General features: G+C 38.3%; 1 protein-coding gene across 4 annotated transcripts in view; it reads right to left on the bottom strand.

Annotated features, from left to right (window-relative positions):
* LOC133638682 (amyloid-beta A4 precursor protein-binding family A member 2-like) overlaps positions 1–14,743 on the bottom strand; it is a 175,057-nt gene that overhangs the window by 125,881 nt on the left and 34,433 nt on the right. The window contains exon 1 of one of the 4 annotated variants that reach the window (XM_062031556.1): positions 12,993–13,219. The exons of the other annotated variants lie outside the window; for them this stretch is intronic. The gene's annotated coding sequence lies outside the window, so the exon portion shown is untranslated. Of the gene's footprint in view, positions 1–12,992; positions 13,220–14,743 lie in introns of those variants that run through there. 4 annotated transcript variants of the gene reach the window in all.

The following is a 14,743-nucleotide window of genomic DNA, read 5'->3' as shown; positions in this document are numbered from 1 at the left end:
TGAGGTCTGTCACACCAAACTGAGCCAACAACAGCACCAATCCCATGATGACAGAAATCTGGGTTATTGCATCTGTCATTGGAATCCCCTTACATCACATCCCTGTCTCTCTGCTCTAAAGCCACACCATGGACCTTTGCATAATTCATCTCTTGTAGTAACGGCTCAGCTTGGTGTGCACAGTTTGGTTGTTAAATTGCATAAAACCCCAAATAAAATGAGGATCTTAGACCAGGGAGAATCCATAATGTCAATAATGAACAACTGAAGTGGAATAAAGCGCACTAATAACCACATTAGTTTGTCTAAAACAGCCTTTCTCCACCTAAAGGTATGGATCCTTCCCATGGCAAAACTATTTCTGGGTGTTGCCAGGCCATTGTGAAAAATGACAATTGGAGATGTTTTTTAAGTACAGAGGATATATACATACTTATAAGATGAATAACTTGAAAGTAGGGCTGGGCGATATGGCCAAAAAATTATCATGATCCATTTTTCCATATCATCCGATTTTGAATAATATCACAATTTAAATGTTTTTATTAAAAGCGGATTGTCGCGTGCAGGATTATACTGAGTACTGTTGCATCCCTACTATTTACTACTGCAGTATCTAGTAACATACCACCACCACCACCATGTTTGATCGACAGCATCACAGTAGACAATTGTCATTTTGTTCATATCTACGATTGTGTTTACTCGAGTTGCAAAGGTACAGGTAACCCACGCTATGGTCCGTACCTCGGTTTTAGGGCCATGGTTTGGCTTCTTTTTTTAAAACGTTTTGGGGGTAAAGAGAACAACTTTTTTTCCTCTCAAAATGCTTTTGCTTTTTTGCTTGTCATCACAAACTTCATTCTGCAGTAAACAAAGTATCAGTGGTATACTGAATACTTTAAGACTTTTTTCAAGATAAGTAACTTTACTAAACAACAATTTCAAATGGGAAATTGATATTTGGATTCTTTGATCACGTGTATAAATCAGTGCTCCTCACCAGTGGTTTGGCAAACGGCAAGTGGCGACCCAGATTGTGGACTTTTTAAAAAACTCTAACACTGTATCTTAGATTTAATGAAAGTACTGTAAAATAATGTGTACCAAGACATAAAACATGTTTAATGATTTTTTCAGGAGCAAAATGTTTTTTATCCACAAACACAAAAATTATTTGAACAAAAAGTGTCTGCAAGGTGTTTTAGTACATGTTATATCTGAGAGAGTTGAATCAGAGAAAACACAAACAAAAAATCTAATTAAAAAATATTCAGATATAAAAATATATACAGTAGTTCAGTCATAAATACATTCTGTGCCTGCCTGCGATTCTGTGAACTGCAGCAGTCAGTAGCTGTGTGCACATGGACACAATCAATTAGAATAAAAGCCTAACCGGAATATAAACGCGTCATGTAAACACGGCAATCAAAATATTCTGATCCGATCACACACATTCAGATCAAAATTTCCTTCCGATCGAGATGGGTGGTTTATGCCAATAGTCATTCAGATTGTAGTGCAATTACACACTTCTTCCAAAGTTTGGGTCGAAAATATCTTTACTGCGCATGTCTGTGACGTTAGCTATACTTTGGTGGTGGAAGGGGTACTAAATGTAATAGTCAATGTGTCAATGTGTCAATGTAACAATAAAAGGATCCAATTCACAACAAACTGGTTCATTCACGGCCTTACAGTTACTCCAAATGCTAACTGCTAGCCTCTCACACGTTCACAGAATATTGTGACATGAAGACGCACCCTAATGACGTCACATCTGCGACTACAGAAACTACGGCAACCTGTACATATTTAAACATGGAAGGCACAGAACAGCACTGTTTCAAAAAGAGCGGTAAAACAAAAGTAGCGAACAGAAGGAACATTGATAAATAAATAACGTGACAACGTCGGACAAGCAAAAATGCACAGAGCTATGTTTGCGGAAGTCACTGCTTCTTCTTCTTCTACTTCTGTTTACGGTATGTGTTGCACATGTCAAAATAAAGTATTCCGATGTGGTGTGATGCATAAAAACGTACGTCATAGTTGGATAATTTTTTTCAGGGTCCATGTACACAATAACATTCTAATCCAAATAAAGATCATGTTAAATACATTTTGCCCATGAACACGTGGCTAGAGAGACTAAAGTCTGTCACTGAAGTCGCTGCTCCTTCTTAGTAGCTGTGTTTCCCTTAACCCTAAAAATCTGCAAAACCTAAATATTGCAATAATAAAGTGGTAATGGAAGCACTCATATTTTGAAAAAAAAACTCTCAAATATCTCTGGAACATTTTTGCGATCTCATGGGGTGGGTTTTGAGACGTTTGGATATTCAAGTGTTTTGCAAAAGCATGATGTAAACAATTTTTTCGCATTTAGAGATCATTTAAACACCAAACCGGCGAGGCGCCAACGCAGGACAACTAGGGCAGACTTGGTCTTGGTCTCGCTTCCGATCTGTTGGCTGCACCGGGCCGTTTCGCGGATTCCTTCTCCGTAATAGAGGCTCGGAGAGACCCAAATGCCCGAACAATGTCAAGGGGGCTGTAAGGACAGCGGTGGCTGCAATATCTTCCTCAAAGTGCAGTCTCGCAGGACGAGATTTTACGAGAATTACGGCTCATGACTCAAAACACCCTTTAATGGAAACCGCTACAAGTCTCAAATATACTTTATCGAAATTATTGAAATATCGCTTTTATTTTGCAAAAATCTAGCAAAGAATGGAAATGCAGCTAGTGTTGTGTTTCAACAACTATGCTGGTGTTAGCCATATTTATTTACTTTATTCCTTTGGGCTGCACTTCCAGCTGTGTGAGGGGGAAAAGGCACAACGTTGATTAAACATTAATTACGTCGTGAGGAGCCTGACTTTTGCCACGGATGACAGGGATGATCATGCACAGACACAGATACAAACATATTGACATAAACATACACACACGAACAAAAACACATGCATAAGTACACAAACACACACACATTCACAGACTTACACAGGACAACGGTCAATAAAGGCGGATTGTTCTGTGCAAGAGTACCGTTGCATCCCTACTAGCGCTGTACGGTTTACCAATATTAATAAAGTACAGCGGTATTAATGAATTAAAAACGATACTATACTGCCCTTTAAAAATACTGGAATTTTTTTTTCATCCGTATGCTGCTGTGCAGCAGTGACGAGGCGCATGTTGTTGAGTGTGTCAAAAAGCACACACAAAGCACATATAAGCAGAAACACAATGCAGAGAAGAAAAAAACTGCGATTCTACTACGGTAGTTAATAAAGAGTGCGTGAATATATATGGTGGTATTCGGGCTCTAAAACTATTGATGAAGGTACCGTTTTAAACACGGAAGCGCTGCGCTGCAAGTGCGGCTTTAAATCATGCCTTGCCAAAGGTGGCGATTAGTATTACCACCTTTGCTTCAAACATTTAAACATTTAAATAACAAGCATTCAAATCTGCACAAGGAGTTATAAAGAGTGACAGGTAATATTGTAGTTAACTAGCTCCCCTGCTGTGCACATACAGATATGTAGACATGCACACAGATGCTTGGCTTTTTGCCAATTATTAGCGGAGTCCAAACCGGCACTGCCCACGTAGCGTTAACTAATGCAAGTGAAATGACAGAATTTTGTAACAAATTTCTACAACCTGTGTTTTACCTTTTACAATGTGTGTTTTACCTGCTACATGTGTGCTTTTAGCTATATATATTTTTTTATTTATTAATGATTGAAATGTATTTTCCAGACCATAGGGCGCACCAGATTATAAGGCGCACTGCCGATGAGGGGGTTTATTCAGGTCTATTTTCATACAAAAGGCGCACCAGATTATAAGGCGCATTAAAGGGATCATATTATGATTTTTTTCTAAATTTAAAACACTTCCTTGTGGTCTACATAACATGTAATGGTGGTTCTTTGGTCAAAATGTTGCATAAATGATGTTTTACAAACCATCTTCAAGTCGCTGTCTGACAGTCGCTTCAGGATTTTGTGGTTTTGTGGGCGGTCTTCTTTAAGTGGATCAATCACCTTCGACAGCGTATTGTGCAAGGACGGGAGTCAAAGGAGTGCCAAAAGATGGAGCTAACTGTTTTCATTTTCATTTCATTTTCATGTTTATTTCGAATATGTAGACAAAACAAAAACAACAAATTTTGAAAAAAAACAACAAAAAAGCCATTCAAGAATGAATAACAAAACAATAATAATAATAATAATAATAATAGTAATAATAAAAAGCAAAAGAAACAAGAAATGAAAATAAACATTAATGTAAACATATCCGAAAAGGAGTGAGAAGAAGTAAAAACTTATGTACTCCCACCCCTCGTATTACTTACTGTATGTTTAATAATAATAATAATAATAATAATAGTATATAAAAATGTTATGTCATATAAATACATATACATATATAAGTATGTACATATATATATATATATATATATATATATATATATATATATATATATATATATATATATATATATATATATATATATATATATATATATACAACACACATTTAACAAGTAACTATGAATGTGACACAACAGCGTGTATACATAGTATACATATACATACACATACAAACCTACTGACTCTTAGTGCAGTTCACTATATCCTGTGAACAATATATTTTTGTACATTCTTTTAAAAACATTGATGCTTGGACTTTGCTTATGTACTTCGCTCAGATTGTTCCACAACTTGACACCTGTGATGGAAATGCGAAAACTTTTCATGGTGGAATTTCTCATCTGAATTTTAAAATTGAGTTCTCTCCTCAAACTATGCCCCCCCCCCCCCCTCACATTCACTAAACATGTTTTGAATGTTCAGTGGTAACAAATGGTTCCTAGCCCTGTACATAGTTATTGCTGTTTGATATGAGACAATGTCGGTGAATTTTAATAATTTAGACTGTAGAAATAGTGCATTGGTGTGTTCCAGATAGCCGGCCTTGTGAATGGTCCTTACTGCTCTTTTTTGTAAAATGATTAGTGACTGTAACGAACTTTTGTAATTGTTACCCCAGACTTCAGTACAGTAGTTTAAGTATGGCAAGACTAAAGAACAGTAGAGAGTGTGGAGTGACTTATGATCCAGAACCTGCTTTGCTTTGTTTATGACTGCTATACTTCTTGCTACTTTGTATTTGACATGTGTAATATGTGCTTTCCAGCTGAGCTTGTCGTCAATTGTTACACCAAGGAATTTGATTTTGTGCACTTGCTCAATAGCTACCCCATCAATTTCTATCTTCAACTGTGTGTTTAACCTGAACCTGCCAAAGAACATAAACTTGGTCTTGCTCACATTCAAAGATAATTTGTTCCAGTCAAACCATAATTTCAGTTTATACAACTCTTCATTTATGTTCTTTTGTAATGTATCTAGATCATCACCAGAGCAAAATACATTAGTGTCATCTGTGAAAAGTACCATAGAGAGCAACTTGGATACTTGGCAAATATCATTTATGTACAGTATAAAAAGTTTTGGTCCCAATACTGACCGCTGGGGGACTCCACAAGCAATGTCCAAGCAATTTGAGCTATGGTTTCCCAGCTTCACAAACTGTTTCCGTCTGTCCAAATAGCTTTTTATCCAGTCTATTGCCATACCTCTTATACCAATTTTCTCCAGTTTTTTAATTAATATATTGTGATTGATAATGTCAAAAGCTTTTCTGAGGTCAATGAAGATGTCAATTGCATATTGATGATAATCAATTGTGTCTGTGATTCTTTCAATGGATTCCATCAATGCCTGAGAAGTTGATCTTTTAGTTCTAAAACCATATTGACTCTCTGAGAGTACATTATATTTTTCCAGGAATGAATCTAATCTGCTATTAAATAGTTTCTCCAATATTTTTGAAAATTGAGGCAGTAGTGAGACAGGTCTGTAGTTTGTGAAGAGGTGTTTGCTCCCATTTTTATACAGTGGAATGACCTTTGCTATTTTCATTTGATTTGGAAATGAACCGGTTTGAAACGATAAATTGCAAATGTGAGTAAGTGGCTTAGAAATCCCCTCAATGACCAGTTTGACCAATGTCATTTCAATATCATTAAAATCTGTTGATTGTTTGTTTTTACAGTTTTTTACTATGTCCAATATTTCCTTCTCTTCGACTCTCTCCAGTAACATTGAGCATGGATTTCTCTTCACCAGATCCCCCATATGCTCTCCTTCCACCCCTCGATCCCTAATTTTACTCTCTAGATCAGGGCCTACTTTAACAAAAAAGTGATTGAAGCGATCTGCCACCTCCTCCATATTGTAATTTTCAATATCATCTTCTTTGAAATATTTAGGTAAGCTGTTTTGTTTGACACCATCTCTTATTATACTGTTTAATATGTTCCATATCCCTTTTATATTATCTTTATTACGCTCTAGTTTATTCTTGTAGTATTCTTTCTTACTTATCCTTATAATACTGATTAACTTATTTTCATATTTTTTATATTTATCCTCAGCTTCTTTGGTTCTCTGTCTAATAAAATTCCTGTATAATGCATTTTTCTTTTTACAAGCATTTTGCAAACCTTTTGTTAACCATGGACAGTTATCATATGCTCTTGTTTTGTTGTATTCTTTGATTGGACAATGTTTATCATACTTTGACTTAAATATTTCCAAAAATATATTATAAGCACTGTCCCCATCTTTTTCATTATAAATCATATCCCAGTTCAGTGATACTAGATCCTGTATTAACATATTAATTGATTTGTCTGTCTTTATTCGCCTAAATATTTTTTGTTTACCTGTCCTATTCTTATAAACATAATCAATTACCGTAAATACCGGCAGGTGGTCGGTAATATCGCAGACTAATAACCCACTTATTTTGTTATCAATTACATTGGTAAATATGTTGTCAATGAGAGTGGCACTGTGAGATGTAATTCTACTTGGTCTAGTGATTGAAGGAAGTAGGCACATACTGTGTATTGTATTTATAAAATCCTCTGTGCTTTTATGATTGCTATGTTTCAATATATCTATGTTAGTATCTCCACATATAAATATATTTTTATTACCTATTCCTGAGAACATGCCTCCCATCCAGTCCTTAAAAGTATCAATACTTGAATCGGGCGCCCTGTATACACAACTGATTAGCATATTTTTTTTGTTTTCCATGCAGATCTCACTTGTAATGCATTCGAGAAGGTTATCAACCACCTGTGACATAGCCTCTACAATCTTGAAATTGAAATTTGTATCCACATAAATTGCTACTCCTCCTCCACCCTTGTTAATTCTGTTTTTATAAGTAAGTTCATAGCCATCCATCTCAAAGTCCATTCCCCTTTCCTTGTTGAACCAAGTTTCAGATATTGCTATGATATTGAATGGTTGTGAGAATGAGTACAAATAGTTCTTAATGGATTTAAAGTTTGTATATAGACTTCTACTATTAATGTGAATAATAGATAACTTCCCATCTGCTTTGATGTTGTGATTATACTGTTCAGTAGTGTAGTATTTACAAGAGTTATTAATGTTGGAAAATAAATGTATATCTGGGTCAATGTCCAGTTCCAAGTCCAGTGTGTTGTGCTCATAGTGATCCAATGTGTTAAATTCAGTAAATTGTTCATAGTCCATTATCCGCTGATTTAGATGACTGTCGTCACCCATCGTAGCGAAAGTCATATTGTTGTGTGACATGGTGTGTTGTTACCTTAGTTCAGTTAGACCAGAATGCCAGTCCCTTCGGCTCTTCCCTACTGGTACTTGTCTAACTCCTCCATGCTTCTGATGAGTACCACTTTTGCATTCATTCCGTTCAACTTCACAAAGATCTTGCAACTTGTGGTCCAAGTATTCTGTATTTTCCCCTGCTTCCTGAGGTGGTGTGCCTTTTTTGCAATGTCTGCGTTGTGCTTCGTTAAGTGCTCGTTCAGAAAGATGTTTGAGCCCTTTAACTTTCTCCCCTGGCTCAGTAGTGCGGTCTTGTGCTTTCGGTTTACAAACCTTAGGATGACAGCTGGTTTGTCATTGCTGTCGTTGTTTCTCCTGGGCAGGGTATGGCAAGCCTCGATGGTGTTACAGTCCAGTGTGATTCCTTTGGACTGTAGAAAGGTAGCCACTTGTTGCTCCGTTGAGATATCCAGCTCACCGTCGGCGACACCGCTCGCCCCCGCGTTGTTACCGGCGGTCACCGCCCGCGCGTATGACCGGGGTTTTATGTGGAGACCCGATACAATCACATCATTTATCCTGCTGTATTGCTCCAAAGCTTGGACCCTGCTCTCCAAAAAGTCGAGTCGTTTGTCTTTCTCGGCGTTCTGGGTCCGCAGCGTCTTCACTTCCGCAACCAGCTCCATGATCGTTTTCTGCTGTTTACTCACAACAGACATCTCCTCCGTCAGAAAGTCAAGCGACTTTCTAATTTCGTCGATGTCCTCCTTGTTCTTCTTGGTTCCCATGTTGATTACCACTCGGACACTGGCTTAGAGACGAGCCACCCGAGGGAACACGTTAGCAGTGTTTGTAGCAAAAGTTTAGCAGCTCGGTAGCTTGTTGTAAAAAGTAGTAGCCTTGTGTAGGCAAAGTCCACACAAACTACACTAGTCCAGCACACTCACTTGACCATGCGTTTTAATAACATTCAGACTTTACTTGAATCAATAACAGAACAGCACCTCCTCGTCCGTGGCTCACTAGTGCAACAACAACACCGGAAATGTGTCCCGTGAAAAACCATCCGACCGGAACTCTCTAATAACTAAAGTTTAGTGGCTGAATTATGTAAACCCACTACACCGGTAGTTTTTAACACTTTCATAGTGAGTCTACTGACAGATATAAGTTAAAACTTTACGCTACTTTATATTAGAAATGGCAACAGTGGAGGATGAATGCCCCATAACAAGAACATAGAGAAAAAGAAGAAGCTTATCGACTACGTGGTCGGCACGGACTACAAAGGCGGACGCGTGCACATTTTCAGGACCTGTGCAGATCCCAAATACACATCAGCAGATACCAGAAGGTAAGAAAAGTTGGTTTTGCATAATATTGCGAAACAAATCGCCAGGTAATATGTCTGCTAACGGGTGCCATTTTGCAGTCCTTATACACACACCATAATAATACCCATATGTTGATGCACAGTACATCTGACTACGGTAGCTGTTATGCTCTGACACTCCATCAAGCAGTGCGGCTTCGTAGCTTACCAAAGTTGTACTAAACCATTTTGACAGATTTTTGAGCGCTGTGTGTAATGTTCTATATTCTCAATGGAACATTTAAAGTTTTGCTGTTGTTTACTGGTGTCATACTGCAGTCTACATGTATCTGTTATGTGTGACTGTCATCTACTGGTCACACTTATACACTATGTACCAAATAAAATAGCTTTGAGGTCGGTAAGCACAACCAGAAATTATTCCGTACATTAGGTGCACCACATTATAAGGCGCAGTGTCGATTTTTGAGAAATTTAAAGGATTTTAAGTGTGCCGTATAGTTAGAAAAATACGTTATTCGTCTCATAGCACAGACCAAGAGTGGCAACAATAATTAATGAAGCATTTATTACAACGTCAATGAACCTTTTTGTTCTATTCTAACCTACTGTAATCCTAAATCATGGGAGACTATATACAATTGTAATTCCTTCTTAGAGTGCAACAAGAAAAAACAAATGTGTTTATTACCTTTTAATTGTTATTTTAACCACCTAAAATCCGCAATATCAGCCCAATTTTGTTCAACCCCAGCAGCTTTACATGAGCTGACACATCTCGTATTTACCCTAAAACGGGGGTCAGCAACCCGCGGCTCTTAAGCTGCATGCAGCTTTTTAACGCCGCCCTAGTGGCTCCCTGGACCTCTTTCAGAGATGTGTGAAAATGGAAAAAGATGAAGAAAAACATATATTTTTTGTTTTAATATATTTTCTGTCGTAGAACAAACATGACAAAAACCTTCCTAATTGTTGGAAATCCGACTGTTTATGTTATACATGCTTCACTGATGCGAGTATTTGGCAAGCACCGTTTTGTCCTACTAATTTCAGCGATCCTTGAACTCATCGTAGTTTGTTTATATGTACAACTTTCTCCGATGCTGCATGTTTTATGCCACTCCTTCTTTGTCTTATTTTGTCCACCAAACGTGTTATGTTGTGCGTGAATGCACAAAGGTGAGCTTTGTTGATTTTATTGACTTGTTGGCGTGTTAATCTGGCATATTTGGTCAGTGCATAACAGAAAGCTAGTTGTATGTACATCATTATGCCTCGTTTGTAGGTATATTTGAGCTCATTTAATTTACTTTACTTATGTCCTCTGTGTATTTAATTTATATGTGCATGAATTTTTTCTGTCTATCTGTGTTGGCTAAGCGAAGAGGTGGCGACTTGTCCAGGATGCACGCTGCCTTGCACCCGAATGCAGCTGAAATAGGCTCCAGCATCCCCCGCGACCCCGAAAGGGATAAGTGGTAGAATATGGATGGATGGATGTTTCATTATATGTATGTAATATTGGCTGCGTTTATCATAGTGGTTTGTGTGCCATGTTGTTCCAGACCACAGCAAACGTTACCCAGCTTGCAAAGATTGTAATAAATCTATTAGAAGAAGACAGCCTGCTGTTTCCTTAAACTTGGACACACACATCTATACCTTTGGTCATTATAAGCCAGTAATGTCCAGGAGTTATCTCGTCCTGTGAGAAGCCTCCATTTTACTAATGATTTCCAAAGATTCAAAAATGGGTAGATTAAAAATTTAAATACAACATTTCTGTCAACGAAGATTTGTGTCAGCCTTTGATAGTAGGGTAATATAGCCAATATAGACACTTACATCATGTGTTGACTTCATTATAACACTAATATAAGGCTTTTAATTTTTTGCGGCTCCAGACAGATTTTTTTTTTGGTATTTTTGGTCCAATATGGCTCTTTCAACATTTTGTTTTGCCGACCCCTGCGCTAAAAGGTTTAGAACCACTGGTCTAAAAAAAATTAAACAAGACGAGCAAAACAGAATAGTGAAGTATTCTAATCAAATGTTGAATGATCAAATAAAACACGATTATACCTCACTTTTTTTTCTTGGACAAAAGAAGCCGGTTGATGACATCCTGACAATGCATAGCATTGTCAGGATGATAGAGAGCTGTATTAATTTCTCCCTCAGAAGAAGGAAGAATGTTCCTGTGAATTAATAAAAGATGAGCGCAGGAAGTGTTGAGACGCTCCCAGTGCTTCTGAAAAGCTCTACTGTTGTTTTGCCTCATCCCTAGATGTACTTCTTGTCAATCCAGAGTCGGACCTAAGATGTTACTTTCCACACGCTCTAATCTACATACTGTATTTTTTGTTCCTGACTTCATCTGCCCACACTCGTTTTCTAATCTACCCAATACCAATAGGATTAATTTTGTATAGCATATGAATTTAGTACCTAGGTAAATAAGGTAAATTGTGTACAGATGCAAGTGCTAATGTCACGCCTCACTGGTTACTGTCGAGATTTACTTTGGTCATTTTACTTTGTTCTTGTTAGTCCCTCTAATTTTGTTTACTACATCCATTTTGTGTTACCTAGATACAAGCCTTCCTGTGGTGGGCGGAGTAATTTAGCATGTTGCAGCTGTCCCTCATCAGTCTTTGTCAATTTAGCCTCCCCAGTTTCTACTGGCCTGCATCGGGTTATTGATTTTCCTGGAATACTTCACGACATGCTGCCCTTTGTTAGCCTCTATCCCATTTGTATTTTTGCTTCTCCAACTCTGGCCATTTTCTGTGCCTTTTTGTCTGCCTGCACGAACCGTAACTCTGCCGAGCCAATTTTGACTGTTTATCTTTACCTTTACCTTTACATTTTAGTATGGACTGTTTTTGCTCGGTGCTTCCTTTGTTGTCCTTTTGTTGCACCGTTACTTTAGTTTGCCACGTGCTTTGTACGGCTGAACAGGTTTGCAATAAAAACTGCCTACCTCACCTCTATTGCCTCAGGATCTCAGGACTCAATTTAACGAGCAGCACACAGCCTGACAGCGAGCTTTCTTTCAGACGTTGTCAGAGCCACAATAGGCTATGATAATGTATTGCGATATAAAGTCTTAACAATTTTCTTTCACATATTTTGCAAATAAATAATAACCCTTGTTTTTACAGGCATACTGTATATAATTAAAGGCCTACTGAAATTATTTTTTTTTATTTAAACGGGGATAGCAGATCTATTCTATGTGTCATACTTGACCATTTCGCGATATTGCCATATTTTTGCTGAAAGGATTTAGTATAGAACAACGACGATAAAGATCGCAACTTTTGGTATCTGATAAAAAAAAGGCTTGCCCCTACCGGAAGTAGCGTGACGTATTCAATTGAACATTTCCGCAAAGTTCCCTATTGTTTACAATGATGGCCGCATGAAGTGAGAGAGATTCGGACCGAGAGAGCGACAATTTCCCCATTAATTTGAGCGAGGATGTAAAATTTGTGGATGAGGAAAGTACAAGTGAAGGACTAGTGGGGAGTGGAAGCGATTCAGATAGGGAAGATGCTGTGAGAGCCGGGGGTGACCTAATATTCAGCTGGGAATGACTACAACAGTAAATAAACACAAGACATATATATATACTCTATTAGCCACAACACAACCAGGCTTATATTTAATATGCCACAAATTAATCCCGCATAAAAACACCTAGGTGTTTGTTATGCTAGCTCCTAGCTCCTAGCGACTAGCTCGAGCTAGTTATAGCTCGAGCGGGTTATATGGACGGGATCCCGTCCATATAACCCGCAAATACAATTCAAACACCTGCACAACACACACACTCACTCAGCCCAAAGGACCGTTCACCTAACCCAAGGTTCATAAAGCTTATATATATAACCAAAGTTACGTACGTGACACGCACGTACGAGCAAATGATCAAATGTTTGGAAGCGCAGCTGCGTACTCACGGTATCGCGTCTGCGTCTGTGTATCCAAATCAAAGTCCTCCTGGTAAGAGTCTCTGTTGTTCGAGTTCTTCGATCTTGACTGCATCTTTCGGGAATGTAAACAATGAAACACCGGCTGTGTTGTGTTGCTGACTTCCCTCGCAAAATACTCCGCTTCGCACCGACAACTTTCTTCTTTGCTTGCTCAGCTTCTTTCTCCATAATGCAATGAAGAAATTGCAACAGATTCACCAACACAGATGTCCAGAATACTGTGGAATAATGAGATGAAAACAGAGCTATTTCGTATTGGCTTCAATGGGGAGCCATACCTCTGTTTTACTGGCTACGTCACGCGCATACGTCATCCTCCAAAGGGGTTTTCAACCGGAAGTTTAACGGGAAATTTAAAATTGCACTTTATAAGTTAACCCGGCCGTATTGGCATGTGTTGCAATGTTAAGATTTCATCATTGATATATATACTATCAGACTGCGTGGTCGGTAGTAGTGGGTTTCAGTAGGCCTTTAAAGGTGCCAAATGTTATAATGTCATGTCAAGCCATCATTAAATGGCCCTGATATGTCAAAAGACATTAATAAATCATGTTTTTTTTTAATACATTTATAACTGATAACAGTAGTTCAGCCGGGATATGCTCATTTCAAAATTAGATTTACAGCCCCAAAATGTTGTTATTGTTTTCATTTCAATGCCCTGCCCTCCACCGTTTGACCAATTAGAATGTCTGTGAGTGTGTCACATTCAATATGCCAGTTACGCACCGCCACCTTCGTCGAGCTACTGCCACTGGTAAAGTCACTAAACATATCAGACCTTAGTAAATCTAAAAGGCATCGTTACGATTCTCAACTTATTAATGACAGAGCCAGGAACAAAACAATGATTTGTATCGTCTCTGACCTTGTCTAACAAAGCTAGTATGTCCGTGCAATGAATGCTTAGGGGCGAAGCACCATCACACTAGTGTAGCTTAGCATGCTAGCATCGACATCGACATATAGGCTAACTGGGGCAATATACGCCCGTTAGCCTGTATGTCAGTATGTCATCCAACTGACAGGGCAAAATATAGTGTCAGTGCCTATTTCGTTCTCAATATGCTGATACGCTGAGGAAATGCGTTCCAACATTAGCACGGCTAATTGCAGTTTCTGGTACTGTATGTGCATCAGACACATATGGGGTGGTATTTGCTTGGCACAATATAATGCATTGCATGTAACTATTTTCTACTTTGTGTAATGACATGGGAGTAGGCTATATGATTTATGCGAATGTGGTTTATGCGTAACGTGGGTTGGCTCATAGAATTGCACTCTACACTGAAAGATGGTGATGTGCGTACATGGAAGACAATGCAGTGCGTCAGGGTGGTTGAAACCTGGAGTTATGCTGAACAAAATGTGCCGGTAATTTTACTGTTGGCCTTGGCTTGCCATCAAAGGAGGCCTTTGCGATATATAAAAGATTATTATATATAATTATTTCGATGGTGGTCCGTGCGGTCAAACTACACATTTTAGCAGGGTAATGCCAACAATCGGTCCCGACTGCCGACGTAAATATTGCTGCGTAACTTTACAAATACATTTGGCTAATCGACATCAGTAAAATGTGGCATAATAAACCATCTTGCAAGAAGCATAAACAAGAGAAACCTACAGCGTAGGACTCGTCTATTGCCATTTGTAGTTCCTTGGAGAAGGATTCGGATTCGGCTGCGTATCTGGCAACCTCAGTCATGGAG

The sequence above is a fragment of the Entelurus aequoreus genome, linkage group LG02, assembly GCF_033978785.1.
Source record: "Entelurus aequoreus isolate RoL-2023_Sb linkage group LG02, RoL_Eaeq_v1.1, whole genome shotgun sequence".
Lineage (NCBI taxonomy): Eukaryota > Metazoa > Chordata > Actinopteri > Syngnathiformes > Syngnathidae > Entelurus > Entelurus aequoreus.
Note: the sequence above shows the minus strand (reverse complement) of the source record. Positions and strands in the feature narration are given on the sequence as shown.